General features: G+C 45.8%; 1 protein-coding gene across 4 annotated transcripts in view; it reads right to left on the bottom strand.

The window, feature by feature from the left end:
* NUGGC (nuclear GTPase, germinal center associated) overlaps positions 1 to 17,508 on the bottom strand; it is a 1,180,213-nt gene extending 1,162,705 nt beyond the window's left edge. For 3 of the 4 annotated variants that reach the window (XM_078686521.1, XM_078686519.1, XM_078686522.1), the window contains exon 1: positions 17,006 to 17,268. The gene's annotated coding sequence lies outside the window, so the exon portion shown is untranslated. Of the gene's footprint in view, positions 1 to 17,005; positions 17,269 to 17,391 lie in introns of those variants that run through there. The other variant, XM_078686520.1, reaches the window with a different exon arrangement.
* Positions 17,509 to 19,193: the final 1,685 nt, after the last annotated feature.

Below are 19,193 nucleotides of genomic sequence, written 5' to 3'. Positions count from 1 at the left end.
GGATACTTTCACCAATTTCCTCTTAGATACTCCACCTCCATATGAGGTTCAAGTAATTCAACACCCTCTGCCTTCTCTCAATATAAGATATATGACAATGATCTCATAGCCCAACTTTTTCTAGCATTACCACGCTCGCATCAAAGATTAGCAAGTCTCTACATGGTACAACATCTCATCACACTCAATGACACTCATTTCAAACATGATCCAAGACTTGAAGATTTTCTGTCTGACTGCGCTGATAACATGTTTCTCCACAATAGTTCAGTTTTTCTCAACACATTTATAGATTTTAGACAGAAATACCAGAAAAAGACTGAATATAAATCTTTCAATAATACGTGTGGATCAACTAATAGACTCGCTCAAACACGCCAGTTCCCCATGAGAGAGGTCCACCCCAGAGCTGACACAAATGGAGCGCTACAACGCGTCTTCATTTATGTACCCTTGACAAAACTTGAGTTACTAAGGATGAAAGAGATGGTTCCCTCCCACTCAAAGGATCCTGCTGGATTCTTTAAGGAATTAGGAGATGTATTAATGATGGGAACATATACTCTTTCTGATATCACAGCAATTCTGAAATTATTGTTGCCATCAGGTATATATGACAAACTAAGAGAAAAAGATTGGGAAGTAGCAGGTGAACACATTAGATGGACTGAACTTCAGAATGACGAAAATACCAGAGTAGCAGGTCAAGGTATAGGAGACAGACTAAAAGCACTTCCTGGCACTATTTTAAAGGTGCTACCACAGTTACTAACAGTGAAAAAGGAGGACTGGGATGCCATTTCCTCCTGCAAACAGAAACATGGTGAAGACATTGGAGATTATTACACCAGACTTGAAAAGTGTTTTGCGGTAAATAGCGGCCTTACGCCGACAAGTGAAGCTTACCCGCATCTGTTTGTTTCCAAATTAGTAGATAACGCCTTGCCAGCCATTAAGGACAGAGTACTAAAAGTAGAAAGTACCTGGCAAGCACATACACCTCCACAGGTGTTACAAATGCTACAATATCACCAGAATCGCATTAGGGATGAAGAAGAAAATGATAAGAAACGCATGAAAGACACAAAGATGAAAGCATTAGTAGCCCAAACTGCACCCCAGCATCAACAGACACCAAGTAGCCAGACAAATATAAAAAGCACTTGTAATTATTGCAAAAAGATGGGACACTTCGTTAAAGATTGCCCTGTCTTAAAGCACAATTTGGCTACTGGTAAGACCCAGCCACGCCCATATCAGCCAAAACAGAATGGTTCCCTAGACAGTTCAACACCTTCAGTTCCAATGACAACACAAATGGCCCAAATGAATATTATAGACAGCGCCTACACTGAATATTACCCAGATTTCTCATGATGTTGCCCAGAGAGAGAAGATGACAAACTGCCCCTAATCCCCATTCCAGTAGATCAGACAGGTCCATTTATAGAGGTCCGACTTCTTGGGGAGGATAGGAAGTTTCTACTAGACACTGGGGCCAGTAAAACAACAATAAGCCATCAAGAGGTCCCAGAGGCTCCTCTCTCGGGTTCAAAAAGTAATTCTCTGGGTTTCTCGGGACAACCTGTGACAAACGTCACGTCAAAGCCACTGCCCTTGCAGGTTGGTCCCCTCACGACAACTACAGATCTTATATTGACAAAATCATGTCCAGAAAACTTGCTTGGTATAAAAACATTGAAAGAATTAGGAGCTGTCATTGTTTGCTCACCTACAGATGTCTGGCTATTTCTGCGAGATTTCAAGGGCCACTACACAAGTAGAGAATTAGATGAGCGTTTGAAAGATTTGCCACACACCCTGTGGGCCACCGATTCCACCACAGTAGGATGTATGGAAATAACACCTCACAAGGTTACACTGAAAGAGGGAGCCCAACTACCACGTATACGGCAATACAAAATTCCACCTCAGGCTGAACAAGCATTAATGTTAATTATTCAGGACCTAATACAGTCAGGTGTGATTAAGGAAACACCTTCTAACATTTGCAATTCCCCTGTTTTACCAGTTCATAAAAAAGTGGAACCAGGAACACCACCTGTCTACAGACTAGTGGTGGATTTGAGAGAGCTCAATAAATGTGTCGTTCCACAACACCCTGTGGTTCCAGACATCTCCACCCTACTCACAGCCATAGATGCGGAAGCAACGCATTTTTCAGTCATTGACTTGAAAAACGCATTCTTTAGCATACCTATTCACCCAGACAGTCAATACCTTTTTGGCTTCTCCTTACAAGGACGAAGTTTCCAATTCACAAGAGCTCCTCAAGGTTTCACAGAGAGTCCAAGCGTATATAGCCAAGCATTAAAAAGACAACTAGATACTTTTCAAATGCCCACGGATACAGCCATACTACAATATGTTGATGATATCCTCATTACGGCCAGATCTGACGCAGCATGTGCTGAAGCATCACTACTAGTACTAGAATTCCTAGCTGCAAATGGCCATAAAGTTTCCCCTGGTAAGCTCCAATTTTGTTTACAGCAAGTGGCATACTTAGGGCACTTGCTGTCAAAGGAGGCAGCTTACACAGGAACGCATCCAGCTCATACTACAAATACCACAACCAACAACACAGAAACAAGTTAGAGCCTTTGTTGGTCTCACCTCATATTGTAGACAGTGGATCCCACAATTTGCACTCATTTCCAAACCGTTAGTGCAGCTGACAACACTCGAAGCTGGCGCTACTCCACAATTACCCTGGACAGATGAACACACGCAAGCCTTTCAGTCTCTTAAAAAAGCTATGTGTCAAGCCCCAGTGCTGGCAACACCTAATTACACCAAAGATTTTACATTATTTGTAACAGAAAACTCAGGTACAGCACTATCAGTTCTGACCCAACTTCAAGCAGACAAACATAAACCATGTGGTTATTTTTCAAGCACATTAGATCCAGTAGCACAAGCATTGCCTGCATGTCTAAAATCAGTAGCAGCTACTGCACAAGCTATTAGACAAAGCGATTCTATTGTATTGGGACATCATCTGATAGTTCAGGTCCCACACGCTGTAGAACTTCTGTTAAACAGAACACAAACACAGCATCTGACAATAGCCAGACTCACCGGATATGAGATGACACTTTTTCAGCCACACATTGAGATTAGACGCTGCAACATTTTAAACCCAGCAACACTGTTGCCACTGACCTCTCCTACTGAAGAAATTCACGATTGTATTGACATAATTGATTTAGTGACCAAACCAAGACCAGATTTACAAGATACTCCCCTTGCTAAGGCAGAAATGACACTCTTTGTTGATGGTTCATGTATGAGACTCCCCACAGGAGAATTAGCAGCAGCCTATGCCGTCACAAATGGTACAGACACTTTAGAAGCACACAAGATAGAGATACTGTCGGCACAGGCAGCAGAACTCATAGCCCTAACACGAGCATGTCACTTAGCAAAAGGAAAGTCAGTTAACATCTACACAGATTCACAATATGCCTTTGGAGTTGTACACAACTTCGGTACATTGTGGAGAGAGAGAGGATTTCTCACATCACATGGGTCCAGAATACAGCATGCTACACTCATCACTGCCCTCTTAGAGGCCAGTCAGTTACCAGAGAAAATCGCAGTGCTAAAATGTAAAGCGCACACAAAAGGAACAGATGAAATATCAAAAGGAAATGATTCTGCAGACAGTGCAGCCAAGTTAGCAGCAAACACAGAATTAAGTATACCACACCGCCAATATACAATACGAGACCCCTTTTCTGACATCCAGGATGTCCAAAGTCACACCACACCACAGGAACTGCTAGAATGGAAGGAAAAAGGAGGGGTCCTTACAGATCAAGGCTGGATGACACCTGAAAGAGCAGTATGGTTTCTACCGGATGCCATGGTACAGGTTATGGTAAACACCATATATGGACCAGCGCATCTGGGAGAAAAAGAAATGTTAGACAGCATACAGAATATATGGCACAACAAACATTTGAGAACTGCAGCCAAACAAAAAGTTAAAACGTGCATGATTTGTAATCAGTTCAACCCAGGAAAAGGCACAAAGGTGGAACAGGGAGGATTCCAACCCCCTGACCATCCATTTGAAGTTCTCCAGATGGACTATATCCAGATAGAGAGATGTAGAGGTCACAAGTATGTACTAGTTGTAGTGTGTGCTCTGACCATATGGACAGAAGCCTATCCCGTCCCAGATTACACTGCAACGACAACTGCTAAACAATTAGTTAGAGAGTTTTTCCCGAGGTATGGGTTGCCCCGTGTCATCTACTCAGATAACGGCCAACCTTTTTCCTCTGAACTCATGAAGCAAGTGCCTCTTCTGTTAGGGTACACTTGGAAGTTTCACTGTGTAAGACATCCTCAGGCAGCAGGTCTAGTAGAAAGACACAACCAAACTTTGAAGACAAAATTGGCCAAGATATGCACTGACAAAGGCGTGGACTGGATGGTAGCCTTACCGGTTGCCCTCTTTTACATGCGTATGGTAGCCCATTCCAGAACTGGCTTATCTCCATATGAAGTGGTCTTTGGCAGACCACCAAATATGTGGGGTACGCCAAGGCCTAAAAGAATAACTGATGTTGACAGTACTATGCTGACTGACTACCTGGCTTCCTTGATGTCTGCACTCCAATCTTGTCGTTCTCAGGTTGCTGCCACCTTCCCTGACAAAACCAACCCGGAAGAACACGCCATCCGACCCGGGGACTGGGTCCTCGTGAGGAACTTCGACCGGACAAGCTCCCTCCAGCCCAGGTGGAAGAAGCCAAGACTCGTACTACGAACAACACGGACAGCAGTGAAGGTCGAGGGCAGGAAGGGCTGGCTCCACGCAAGCCACTGCCGGAAACATTTTGGACAAAAAGACACTGTTGCTGATGGCCCTGCCAATCCCACTGACATTGTGACTGAACAATCTTTATTGCCTTTGGAACTAACCCCACAACAGGATTACAAATCAAAGGAAAGATCTGCCATTCGGACTCTGGCTAATTAAGTCCATTGGGCGTCGGTCCAGTGGTGAAGCGGTTGGAGCATGGGAATGGATTTTAACACCTTGACTATGTGGGAGAAAGAAAAAATGAACTCTAGAAAAAGACATAATGGTCCTACTATATGTTTGACAGTATTATTTTTCCTCATGGCAGTTATGACGTGTCTTGGTTGGATTCTCCACACTGTTTTTCCTCCAACACAACACACCTCTCATACACCCAACAGCACTCAGGAACACACCTATCACGACCTACCCCCTCATGAACAAGCCCATAGACTAGCCTTGCGAAACAATACCTTCATACAGATGCTACACCACACTCAGCAGGCCAGTAATAGCACCAATTGTTGGATATGTGGCCACATCCCACCTCATCAGAAAAAGGGAGGGATGCCTCTTTTTCCTTTCCCATTCTCTTATAATGGAACTTGTGAAGCCTGGTTCGCCCTAATAACAGCTGACGATACTACCTCCACCTCCTGCCCTGACGGAAATAATTCATGCAAGAATGGGTGGGCTTGGGGAGATTTAAACAAGGTACTCAATACTGCCTGTTACCCTAATAAGGAGGGAGATCCTCAGGCGACAGGTACAGTCCTAGAAAGTGAAGAATACAAGCAAGGGAACATGACCATGTCCTACAAGATGTTAAATACCAAACCTAAAAAGAATGCTGGTCCCCCTTCCATCTCGGTCTCACCAGTAAAAGGACACCTGTGCATCCAGAAAAATGGCTCTGTTCCATTAGGACACAGTGACTGTCATACCACTATAAGTTTTGAAGACAGAGGAAAGTCCTCATTCCTAGCATCTCGCCATACTTATTTCATCTGTGGCCAAACGGCCTATGTGCAGCTGCCCTTGAACTGGGGGGGTAACTTGCTATATAGCATTCCTGTTACCCCCTGTCTTTGTGGCCCCATCCACTTACCACCGAGACCTCCTAGTGCCCCATGTCAGACATAAAAGAACGATCGATACCTCCTTGGTTGACCAAACGGAAACCTCATGGGAACAGTATACAGATTTTAACAAAGGGTTCTTCTTCTTTGTTGGCCCTGTACAGAACAGCAAGCTTATACGCAGGTTGACAAGGACCTTAGAGGCTGTTGTAAACCAGACGGCGTCTGCCCTTGGGAGCTTAACCCAGGAGCAGTCTGCCATACGATTGGTTACTCTCCAAAATCGCCTTGTCCTTGACATCATCTTGGCTGACAGAGGCGGAGCCTGTAAAATTATAGGCTCTAGCTGCTGTATATTTATTCCTGATAATTCCCCATCTGTATACACGGCCATAACAAAATTACACAAGATAGCCGTAAGTTTACATCAAGAACCTGGCACTTGGACGTGGTCTGACTGGTTCTGGAAGATAATATCGTCCTGGGGATGGCAACTGCTGTCAGCAGCAGGTATAATATTCCTGATAATAACTGGATGCTGCCTTTGCATCCAATGAGGTCCTGCCCTGTGCGGTCTATGCGCTGCAAAATGCATTCCTAAACCACTTGTCCAGCAGAGAGAAAGGGAAAGAATCATGTTACAAGAATGTATAAATGATCTCATGCAAATTGAGATATAATGTAGGTACACTCTGGGGCAAGGAGGGAATGTGGAAATAAAATTGACAATTGTGCCCCATCATTTCCCTGTTTCTGCCTGACAGCCATTTTTCTCAGACAAACACTCATTTTGTGTGTGACATGCTCTCAGCAAACTTGTCTGAAAACTGTCCTTCACATCCCCATTGAATCTTGCACAACCCCCTGCTCCTTGTGGTCGAGCTAATTCCAAGAAGCCTGCCTGTGTGTCTTCCCCCAGTTGTGCCAGAGACTCAGCCACATCCTGTCCATTGTTGGTAACTCAGCCTGTCACACCAACTGCCCTGTGACCACCCCCAACTAATAGAGGAAGCACAAGGTTGTACACTGTGAACACACACATTTCTGTGGTTCTGCCAATTCTGGGAACCAGCAGCAGATAGTTCCTGTTTTAAGAAATAGTTACTGCAAGCCAGAGAGCAGATGGTCTCTGTTTTCCACAAGATAGTTCCTCTTTTTGACTCTTGTGGTTCAGCCAATTCCCAGAACCAGCAAGATAGCTCCTGTTTTACACAAGATGGTTCCTGTTTCTGACATGAAGCACGAGCACAAACCCCAAATGAGGAAGCCTCCCCCTTCCAACTGTCAGACTATTTCACATCGCAAGTCCCCTCGCGAAGCCTAAGATGCCCCCATTTCTTCACAATCTGCCCCTCTTGCTGATTTTTGTTCCTCTATCTGCCATGACCTGTTTGTTCCTCTATTTTGCCTTGTGACCAAGACTGTATAAATGTCCTGCTGTTGAAAATAAAACACCCACTTCAAGAGAGGGACTTGAGAGATTGCTCCTGTGCCCGCTTGGCGCTGGAAGCGCTCCCCTTAACTCGAGTTATTGGTCTCCTCCTCCTTCATTTGAGCACCCCGGACTCCTCGCTTTGCATTGACAAGAAATTATGATTTATTAAGCATAGAAATTCAGAAATGAGGTAATAGGTAAATTTAATTTACCACAAGACAAGGGTGCCCCCTTTCCCCTGTCCTGTTCACCATAGCGGTGGAACCCCTGGCAGCTAAGCTGAGGCAACACCACAATCATAGGAGCCTTATCTAACCCTCCAGGCAAGTCCTAGTTTCTCTATACACTGATGATATTACCCTCTACATTCATAAACCGCTAGACAACTTAAATCCTGTACTGCGGGAAATCACCAAATTTGGAGCTATTGCCGGAGTAAAAAAAGAACTGGGGGAAATCGGCATTATTCCCACTAACTGACCGTACGACCTCATACCCTCTGGACTACCCACTGAAGTGGGAGGAAGAGGATTTTAAATACTTGGAGATCTACATCGCCAGGGACAAGGAAACCTTAATGAGAACGAACTATGGGCGGGTCATGACTAAAGTGACGGATATCATCACGAGTTGGCTTAAACTGCCCCTATCGATGGCTGGGAGGATTTCACTAATCAAGATGGTAATAGTGCCCAAATTCTTATATTTATTCATAAACATACCCTACCACCCGGGCGCACATTTTTTCACAACGCTGAAAACTCAGTTAGTTAGGTTAATATGGGGAGGGAAACAAGCGCGGTTGAAGTTGGAAACCCTAGCACTACCATATCGTTACGGGGATTTGATGTACCCGATTTTGAGCAATACTACCACAGTGCGCAGGCGCACTTTGCCGTGTATTGATTTCACCACCCTCCCTATATGCCCCACCTAGCGGTGGAAGATGGACACATGACACCGGTCCCTCCATCGGGATATGTATTTACGCCCTATAAGGAGAGGGACAGAGACCCAACTACTGTGGACTGCACGGTCAAAGCTTGGCACTGGTTGGCAAAAATGGAAGGAGTGCCACAACTATAATCCCCAAGAATACCGCTGCGTAACTGCCCGTATTTACAGGTTACGACAGAAAAAATTTGCCAGAACTTACTGACTAGATTGCAATATTCGACCTGGGGAGACCTATACCTTGGGGGAGAGTTTCGAACTAAGGAACAATTCTTCGGGGATGCCCCATACACATTTATGGACCTATTTCTGTATACCAGGCTTAGGCAGAGCGTACGAGCTAAGTCCCCGGACTTTCCAAAGGAACCGGAGATTTTCACCTCACTTCATTCGCTACTGCAGAAATATAGTCCTGTACATGTAATCTCAATGCTAGATGCTCGGGTACGCTCAGCACCTCCTAATACACAAGTCAGGGCTAGGGCAGAATGGGACAGAGACTTGATCGAACCGCTTACTGATGAACAGTGGGAGGGGGCATGTCAGCAGACGGAGCTGGTATCTGGAAGTAGCAGATTACGAGTGCTGCATTTTAAGTTTTTGCACCGACTATATCACACGCCGGCACGCCTGCACAGACTACATCTACGGGATGATGACAAATGCCTCAGATGCAAGCAGGGCCCGGCAGACTTCATGCATTTGGCATGGAACTGCGCTGGAGTTGCTGAATACTGGGGGGAGGTCTTTGAGGGACTCACTGAGATGCTGGGGACTCATATTGAACCACTTCCCACCAGGGGACTACTGGGCCTGGTGGCAGATATCAAGACACCACATCGCAAATTTCTCATCATGGGTATCATGCTAGCACGTAGGCAAGAGGCATGTAGATGGGGCAGGGGAAGGGCGTCCAAATTCAAGGGATGGATACAAGATATGACCACTTGGCAGGAACATTTACAAGCTTATGCAAAACAAGTGCCACTAAAATCCCGGCCAAAAGACATATGGGGCCCATTGATAACTTACCTTGCAAAGCAGAGGGCTGAGGACGAAACAAGTGACATAGGAGTTGGAGGAGAGGGCACTGCTGAAAAAGTGGTGGGGGTAAGCGAATCGGGACGGGGAACGGGATGAGGGGAGGTGAGGGATCATGTAGGGGAGAGGAGGACAGATGGCAATTCAGGGGTGTGAGACGGCTGGTAGCCTTCAATTCGTGATTAATGCTCACTGGTAATCAGGATAAAGAACTCACGTACTGGACTATATTATGAACTTGTCGCTAGGCTTTACTCAACTCACGGAGTATAGCTCTCGTAAGAACTGGGGAGATACAGAGGAAAGGGAAAGGAGGGAGGGGGGACTGTTGGGGGTTGAAAAGTTGGAGCGGGGGAAACACACATGGTTCCCTTTATCCAAAATTAATGAAACATTGGCCAAGACTAATAGAATGCACTTGTTTTCATTGGCTAACTTGTGTCTGCTCATCAGCAGACGTGACTGAACACTGAAAGTAATAATACGACTTAATTTCATGACACTTACTGTTACCAACATGTACGCACGCCATTTAGGTGAGCTTCGGCAGCTGACTATCAAATAAATTAATGGGCACGTTATTCAAAGATTTTGAACAAACTATTTTCTTTCCAAGACAATATTTAGGGGATAGGCAGAATTTGCCAAATATAAGATTTGTGTCCATGTTCTGAATTATTTGGGGCATGCGGTTAGTAAGGATGGTATAAATCCTATGTCAGGATCGAACCCTCCACCCCAGCACCTTTGGAAGAGGGGGACTCTCCGTACACTTTGGATAGGGATGGAGATACCGACAGACCCTGGAGACCTCCGGCTAAGTCTGACCCCTGTGGGGACAATGATGCAGGGTCAGCCATCCCATTCCACGTCTTCTGACATATCAGACCCCGATGATCTGGTTCATCCCAGATCGGCGGAATGGGCCCCGGCACCAAAGGTGGCATCATATATCGCAGGTAGGCTAAGAAAGCCCTTGGACAAGGAGGTGCGGAATTGTCTGCCCTACACCCATGCGGGATCGGAAAGTTGCTCAGACCTCAGAGATTGACCCTAAGATGGTCACTTTCTTGGCCAAATTTGTCAAGGAACTAAAGAAGGGTATACACAAGTTCTTGGATGTCGCAAGACCATTGTCAAACATTTGTGACATGGTGGAGCATGCAAAAGCATTATATCTCTCTATCTTCCAAAGAGACTTCGAAGGGATCAGCTCTCCAGTTGGGGCTAAAAAAGATAGCTGACTGGATGCACACAAACACATTGAAACTAAACTGGTGGGAAAACGGAACTCCTCATTTTTGCTGGAAACAAAACTCTCTGGGGCCCCCAAACACTGGCCTCCTCAAATGGGGGATCTCCCCTTCCCTTCAAAATCGGCTCGCAACCTCGGCATAATCATTGTCGACCAGCTGTCTATGAAGCAGCAAGTGGTTAAGGTCGCCTCTACCTGTTTTACTATTTTAAAATGGCTCAGAAAAATTCTCTGGATGCTTCCACCCTCCACGCAAAAAAAAAGTCATCCAGGCCTTCATCGTGTCCAGATTAGATTAGATTACAGAAACGTGCTATATCTGGGCGCAAGTAAGGAAGTGCTTCGTAAACTGCAAGTGGTCCAAAACTCTGCAGCCAGACTTCTTTGCCAAAATCCAGAATAGCCTCCACTACAGGTCCACTCCGTGAACTTCACTGGTTGAGGATAGACAATTGTGCTAAATTTAAAGCCCTCTGCTACATGCATAGGATAAATATGGGCTCAGCTCCTCACTATCTGGGTACTTTGTTGCATCCTTACCTTCCCTCACGCCTTCTACGATTATCAGCTAAAATTACAAGTTCCCAGGATCAAACGAGCTTTAATGGGTGGCTGCTCTTTTGCCCATCTAGCTCCTTCCCTATGGATCTCACTCCCGTTTCAATTACGTCACGAAACGAGTTACCACAAATTCCGTAAAGATTTAAAAACATGGCTTTTTAATCATTAGAGCTTTGGCCCTTTTCTCCTTGTAGTGCGTGTCCATAGGCACCGGGAAACCTCCGGGTAGCTGTGCGCCATATAAATAAAAAAATAAAAAATAATAATAATAAATAAAGCATCAGGGTCGCCGATTTCCCCTGAGGTCCTTTCTAGTTGGGCACAGCGGGCCATTATCCTGTTGGGGTACCCCAACTGCGAGATAGCCACCGAGCATCGCCGCTCACTTCTGATAAAGATCGACCCCAAGTTGGGGGAGCTTTCCACTTCAGAGGCGGGCCCCATGGCCAATGGCAACTTGATCCATTCATCAATAAGTGGGGAAAATGTGTAAATACTTTTGCTTCCCTCAACAATGCCCAGTCTTGGATTACACAAATTTAGTTTTTGACGGTTGTGGTAGGGGACACTTAGCCAGTCCCACTGTTTACAAAGCCCCTCAGAGAGGTAACAACAATTACAGAGAAAACTTGCAGGATTCTACCTGTTTTGGCAACTTCTATGCCACCAGATCCTATCTTCAAAAGAGAGGGGCGAAAGGAAGGGCAATGTCTTGTACGGTGCAAATCAAGGTAAGCGTTCAGGATCCCGCAGGGATGCATGGGTGTTACAGACTATCACAAGGTGCCACTTGGAGTTCAATGATTCCTCAGTTCAACATATGCGCCCGATCCATTGGGTTTTTCTCCCCGGGTCGGGCAGAGCTTGTAGAGACAGAGGTGCAGCAACTGCTGGGAAAAGGGGCAATAGTCAGGTCCTCCTTACATCTTTATGGTTTTCTCAGCAACTTGTTCCTGGTAGAGAAGAAGGACGGGGGTCATCTCTTGTGATAAATTTGAGGGATGTTAACGAGTGGTTGGTTTACCGTCACTTCAATATGAAAGGCATCCATGTCCTCCGGGGACCTCCTTCTCATCAACGACTAAATGGTTCATCTGGATCTCAGAGAAGCGCATCTCAGGGTCCCGATCTTCCCTCCTCACAGGCGATACCTCCAGATTCTATGGAATTCCCAGGTTTCTGAGTTAACTTCTCTTCCCTTTGGACTGTCTTCCACTCCGTGGTGCTACACCAAGGTGATGAGGCCAGTTATCGAGCACCTTTGGGCCCAGGGCTTCGGATGATTGTAATTCTGATCATGGACCAATGCCATTCACGTCTATTCCATCTCTTACAGACGGCATATCTCTGGGGTTCGTCATCAATGAGGAGAAATCCTCCTGGGACCCGGACAAGTCAACTCAGTGTTTGGGCTTTGTAGTGGACTCCATCACAGCCACCCTCAGCCTTCCATCTCGCAAACTGAGCAAGATCAAACACGAGTTGCGGAGAGCGCTGTCCATGTCAGTCATCACCCTTCGTCAATTGGCTCGGAAGAGCAACAGGACCTGAGGAAGCAGCCTAGAGAGACATGCGGGGACACTGATACTGGACTTGAAGCATTACGGAGAGGATGATGAAAGGCCTCCTTAGACCCTAAACTGCTCTGGGCGAGCCCAGTTTTATTTCCCCTACCCCCTTTTTATTTTCTCATGGCCTGATGAACACTAGCGTAAGAAAAGGACTCAAAACTGGTTCCTCCCCGGTTCTCCCACTGATTGAGGTGTTAGAAGGGCTATTACAGTAGCAAATGGTACTACCATGGCCCTCCTATGGCACTCCACTTTTATAATAGCTTCGAGTAGGGTGAATAACCCCAATACTTCAGTGAGGCTGCCTTAGTGAATGACTCTCCGGTGGAAGGGAAGAGAAGGGTGGGGTAGGATTAAATTACAGAATATTTTGCTGTATGCTCATAACAATTAATCAGTAGTATGTGTGTGTTGCTACCCTCTTGCTGTCAATCCTTGCCTGTCTACGATTGTCATTTTCTGAATAAAAAAAATAAAAGCATGTTCACTAGTACCCTTATTGCATTCTCATGGAAGGGGTTATGTGGTGTTGATATCAGCTTATATCATTTGGGAAATGTTCCACAAACAATGTTCTTGCCAGTATAGAATGCCATGGGGGATTTGGAAGGAAGCGATGAAGGACACAGTAGCGCAGAATTGTAGTGCCGGTTTTCAAGAACCTTAATAAAGGATTGAACTCCTAAATATTGAATACCGCAAAATTACATTTTCCTTCACCGTCCTTTGTACCCATCCATGAACCTTTGCCCTCCACTGCCATCATTGCATGTGCAACGTCCCTTCCCTGAATTACGTGCCTTGCCTCTTGCGATGTGTTCCCACAGTTACATTAAACCGCTCACCCAAGCTGTGACTCTCTCTTCCAGCTTGCTGGAAATAGAAAGAATTTAGGCTGGCAACCCATAAATCGGGGATCAATGAATGCAGCAGAAAGGGGTGGAGTCACAAGGGGCGGAATCATGAAACACAGAATTTGACAGTCATTTTATACATTCTTTTTTTGAAAGCTGTACCAAAAAGAAATTGGCAACAAGGACAAAAGTAATTCTAAAGCTGTTCTTGATTACTTAATTGGTCATGAATAGGATTCGCAGGTTAAGGCATCTGATATAGATTTTTTTTGTGGCCAGCAACTTTCAGGGGATAACAACAGCAGCAATATACCTCTCATGGATAATGAACTTCCTGGAGAGATCCGTGTATTGCCTAGTCCAGGGGTCCACGCCTTTTTGTGAAGTGAAAGCTACTTCTATTTAAATAAAGTCTTCCCAAGTTACTAGCAAATTGTATAACTGTAAAATAGTGACTACACTATGACCACCCTAAGCAGGATTATCAGCAGTTTTCACCCAAGAATTCCAGGTGCAGTTATCAGCAAAAAAGCAGGGGAAAAAGTTCATCAATATAAAATTCCTCCACCTGACTTATGAAGTAACACTCAAATCTTGGCATGCCCTATAGCACAAAGGACATAAGTACAGCAGTAGGTCTCCCCAACTCAGATTGAATTATTCATCAGTATCTGAAAATGCAAACATTTCTATAAAATACCACTTTCCACTATTGGGCAAACTCAATTTTCCAGAAGAAACCCCAACAAAACTGCCTTTAAAATATCAGTTTTCAGATTTTAGGAAACGCACAGCTCCAAAACATCAGCTTGTCATTTTCATCAAGTACTTCCACGTGCAAATGCCTCATATGGACAGACTACTTTGAATATCCAGTTATTACAGCCACTAGTGGAGAAGCGTGGCTCAGTGGTTAGAGGCGGCAGACCCAGAAGCTGAGATCGACCGTGGATCAGGGTTCGATTCCCCGCCTCGACGGGTCTCGGGCTCAAAATTCCACGGACTCGACAATTCTCGCTCTGGTGCCTACTCAACTCACGGGGTCACACTCTGCGACTCTGGGCAATAGCTTGCTTAATCTCCACTACGGCCCCTCGCGGCGGGATGCCTGGCTTTCACCTTGTGGACACCCTGCCGGGGTTTCGCACAGGGGAATACCAGGACGGGTTCCCTAAGCAAGCGCCGGGACGCTTACGGGCAGCTGTGCGCTTTACAAGTCCAACACATTTACATTTACACATATGCCATGGATGCGCACCACAGCACCATTAAAGCCTATGTTATGTCAGTAATGCCCACCATTATACTAGGGCCACAATTGTGCCAAGGCTGGAAACCACAAGGGTCAGGGCAGAGGCCATATATCAGTCATGACCATTATTATGCAAGGAATAGGTAAATGTAGACCAGGCATGCTCTTAGTATGTAAATTATGGCTGACAGTATACCACAACTAGACCAAAATACCCAAAATATTCAAGGATGACCATTATTATACCTTTGACACTATTATGCTAGGAATGGGCACAATTGTGTCAGACATAACACCCTTAGGATGGAGTCTAGCACACACATTTGGAGGTCCTCAACACCGGGTGTAGCTTTCAGGAGGCACTGGTGTTATTATGAATGCACATAAATCCTGATGAGTCTCTTAATTTTCTCAGGTCTGGATCATACACTGTACTCCTTAGGTCTTGGGCTGATCATGCACCCAACTGACACATTTTCACTCTGACTCCTGCAGTCCCACACTTTGGTGGGTCAACACGGATTACTGCTCATGCTACTGCTGCCATACTCATTTTATGGTCCACTGGTCACACACGTTGTGACTGATAAAGCAGAGCCTAAAACACAATTTCCTTGAGGCTTAGTTATATTGAGATTAGATACAGACTGTTATGTGGCAGTCCTTACAGGCCGACACAGTGTGTGTTTGTGTGTTAGTATAAGTTACTGCCTCAGGTTTGGCTGGCTGTCACTCTAAAGGTCTTGAAATTAACAGTGCTGCCTTAGTTAATGGGCACCTTCTCTCTGAAATTGATACTGGGCTTGACTTCAGCTACTTTGACGATACTGGTGAGCTACCAGTAGCTCCTGAGCTACTCATTGGAGACCCCTGGTCTAGTCCCAGTTTTGATTCATTATGTAGCATAGAGAGTTACTGTGCCTGCTGCAAAGCACACGGAGTAGAGTGTAAATCAGAGTTTTGTATTTTATCTAGACAGGTAAGTGGGTTACTGCTTCAAACAGTGATCCTTTTGTTACTTGCAGTTCATACATTGCAATCATAATATAACACAGTGAGCTATGAGCCGGCATCAAAGAGCAGCATGCAAACTGCAAGGCATGGGTTATGAAACATAGTTTATCCCAAACTGTTGTTAGTTTAAGGTTGCTAAAACAGAAACTCTTTGTAAAGTAAGGAAATCTTATTTTTACAAACAATCCCAAACACGGAGTTCCATTTTAAATCCGGACTTTCTATCTCTTCTGCCCATGCACTATTAAAATATAATATTCATCATTAAAGATGATATGTGAATACCACATCTTGTAACCCTCGTTGTCTTAACGTGGCAGTTCCTGTACATTGAGTTACACTACACACTGATGTGATTTATTGTTTTGTGTGTGTGAATACACTAACCTGCACTGGAATGAGGAGAGCTATAAAGAATTACATTTGAAACAGTAGCTATATATATCTATATATATATATATATATATATATATATAGCTACTGTTTCAAATGTAATTCTTTATAGCACTCCTCATTATATATATATTAAATTGGATTTAAACAATAACACCCGACCCATGCTGTAGTGCAGGGTCGGACTGGCCTATAGGACAATTAGGCAGATCCCAATGGGCTGGTCTGACAGACAGGTCTGTGGGATGCTCTTCACTTTTTATTTTCCATATATTATAACTTTTTTTTAACTATATGCTCCGCTTATGTTGACCACTTTTAATGTGGTGTCCGTGCATATTTTGTGTCCCAGTCCGACCCTGTAGTGATGGGTTCCATGTGCAGGCTGCTGGTGGTCCAGGCCTCGGGTATATGGTCCCCTAAGATGCTATTCATTCCTCGTCACATCCTGCAGTGCTGGGTGAAGCAGCGCACGTAGGCAACTCAAAACATTATCCCTGGCCTAGGAAGAAGAATGTAAACGCGAGACTGCACAACATGGAATAATGCGCTTGCTGAGCTGACCATCTTCCAAAAAATCGTGACAGAGCTATATTTATGCAAACAAAAACTTTCAGGACGCCTGGTCACCAATTCTAGCACGCACTCACTGACACTTGACACACTTCTGCTAGTGCACACGCTGCCGTTTCCAGTGCACTCGCACCTGGGGTGCGTGGACAATCACTCTTCACAGTGTCCCACTGCGCGGGTTCTTACCGGGGGAACTCACTCTCGTGGCCGGACGCTCCCTCTATTTACAGGCACCGCGGCTCGCGAGACACAGGTGGCCGCGCGCTGCCCCGCCCCTCGAACCCGGGTCTCGCGCCCCCACGCTTCAGCGCGCGGCTTTCACTTCGAACAGACAGCATCCGTCGCGAGCCAGCGGGACGAGTCACGGGGCTTTCGCGCCCCCAGGAGGTATCAAACAGCTGCGTCACAGAGCGAGGCGCGAGCTGAGAATCGAAACTGGAGGGGTGGGTGGGATCAGCAGCAGAGTGACGGAGCTCATAGTGCGTTACCAACTGTCACTCAAAGTGAGGCCGGGACCCATAGTCCCTCACTCGACAGGGTTAGAGAAGGTACTCCATAGCTCAGGACCTTACCTCTGGGGAAAACTCGAAGCAATGCGGCTCGACACGTTCACCTCTGGGACTGCCACTGCGGGTGTTACCTGCCTCTACTCCGTGCACGTGCACAGTGAGGGGCCGTGACAGCCTGGTCCCGCCTATATCCCCACCCAGCAGAAACGTCCAGCCCAGTCGAACGCACACTGGGCCCCAGGCTCCGCCCAGTGTCGGATTAAACCCTTTAGAGAGCCCCCTAGGCAGTCGAAATTTCACCCACCCTCGCAAGTTATCCTAATACCAAATTGCTCCACCCCCCCCCCCCCCAAATGACCGATGCCGGAAAATAAGCTTTTAAGAGACAACCGGTTATGTGAATCTGATGTCTCTGGTTTATGTACTTTAAATTGTTAATGGGTACATTAAATTAATACAGCGTTTTCTATCTTTTGGAAACAATATTTAAGAAAGCTTAATTGTAATTTTCTTTCAAGATCAAACCAATATTATTTTGATCCGTTGTCGCAGGCCCCTTAAAAGTAGTGGGTCCAATAGGATGGTGCATGCTTTGCCTATTTGGTCATCCTGAACTGCCTCCTCCCAGCTCAGGAAGATTCAGTAAAGCATATTTTTGCCACCCAGATCCCAATTCAGCACCCAGATCTGAACTTTAATGTCCACATTAATGTCCTGCCCCACCAGGATTCTAATCCAACCATGCCCTGCCCACATTCCAAATTCAGCCCTCATCCAGTACTAAACCAGCACAAATCCTGCCCCTGTCATGCACCGCCCAGCTCTTCGTCTGTCCACCCAGACTGTTACATTTATCAACCTGCCCTTCTCTGCTCTGGTCCAAATCAAGGCCCCTCACAGACCCCTCCCTGCTCTAACCAACCCCTAATCCAGCACTCGACATTCACCTCCCAGTTCCCAACACCAATGCCCTGATCAGGTCTCAGATTAGCCCACGGCCAAATCCCCTCTGAACCAAACCTGCTCCACACATAACCCAATCCACACTCCTTGCACCACTTAACCCACCAAACTCCTAATGCCCATCTCTGTTTTTACACCCTACAGCATAGATTGCCTCACTCTGATCCAAATGTAAGCTTTCTGTGTATTTCTTTTAAAATAGTCTGCCCTGCAAACCTGCTCCAGCCTTTACAATTCTAGCCCCGCTATGCGTACGCTGCCCCCCTCCCCCCCCCGATTCTAATCCTACCTCCATAGAGTTCAACTTTTCTTTCCAGAATGTAATGTAGCCCCCCTATAAAATCTGCCTAACCTAGAACCAAACCCACTCTCTGTCCAGCCTGCCCAACCAAGCTCCCAAAGCAGTCCCTTGTAGAACATGCACTTTATCCCTGCACATTCTGCCTATCCTGCCTATTCCACAACACAATCACATCCAGCACAATTCGCCGCATTCAGAATATTCTGACCCATCAAAATCATAATCCAACACTCGCACATCTCAACCTCCCACATCCTAGTACAGCACAACCACCCCAGCCCAGATCCTAATCCGGCCAAATCTGATGGCCTGAACACCCTGTCCCACACAGATCGCAACCCTCCCAGCAGAAGATGCTCCACCCAGTTTGTGTTCCTCTGCCAGCCTAGCACAATCTACCCCATCCAGATAATCCAGTCTCCTGAACATGATGCTCTTTATGAACCAACTTTATCACCTACCAAATTCAGACCCTAAAACAATTCCATGCTCCATATGCCACACATTGCTTTTACCTCAACACAGTCTGCCTTACCCAGATCCTGTGCCAAATGCTGCCCCACATACTCCCTAGTCAGGTACCAACCAGCAGCACTTTTTG

This window comes from Lissotriton helveticus, chromosome 4_1 (assembly GCF_964261635.1).
Source record: "Lissotriton helveticus chromosome 4_1, aLisHel1.1, whole genome shotgun sequence".
Classification (NCBI taxonomy): domain Eukaryota; kingdom Metazoa; phylum Chordata; class Amphibia; order Caudata; family Salamandridae; genus Lissotriton; species Lissotriton helveticus.
Note: the sequence above shows the minus strand (reverse complement) of the source record. Positions and strands in the feature narration are given on the sequence as shown.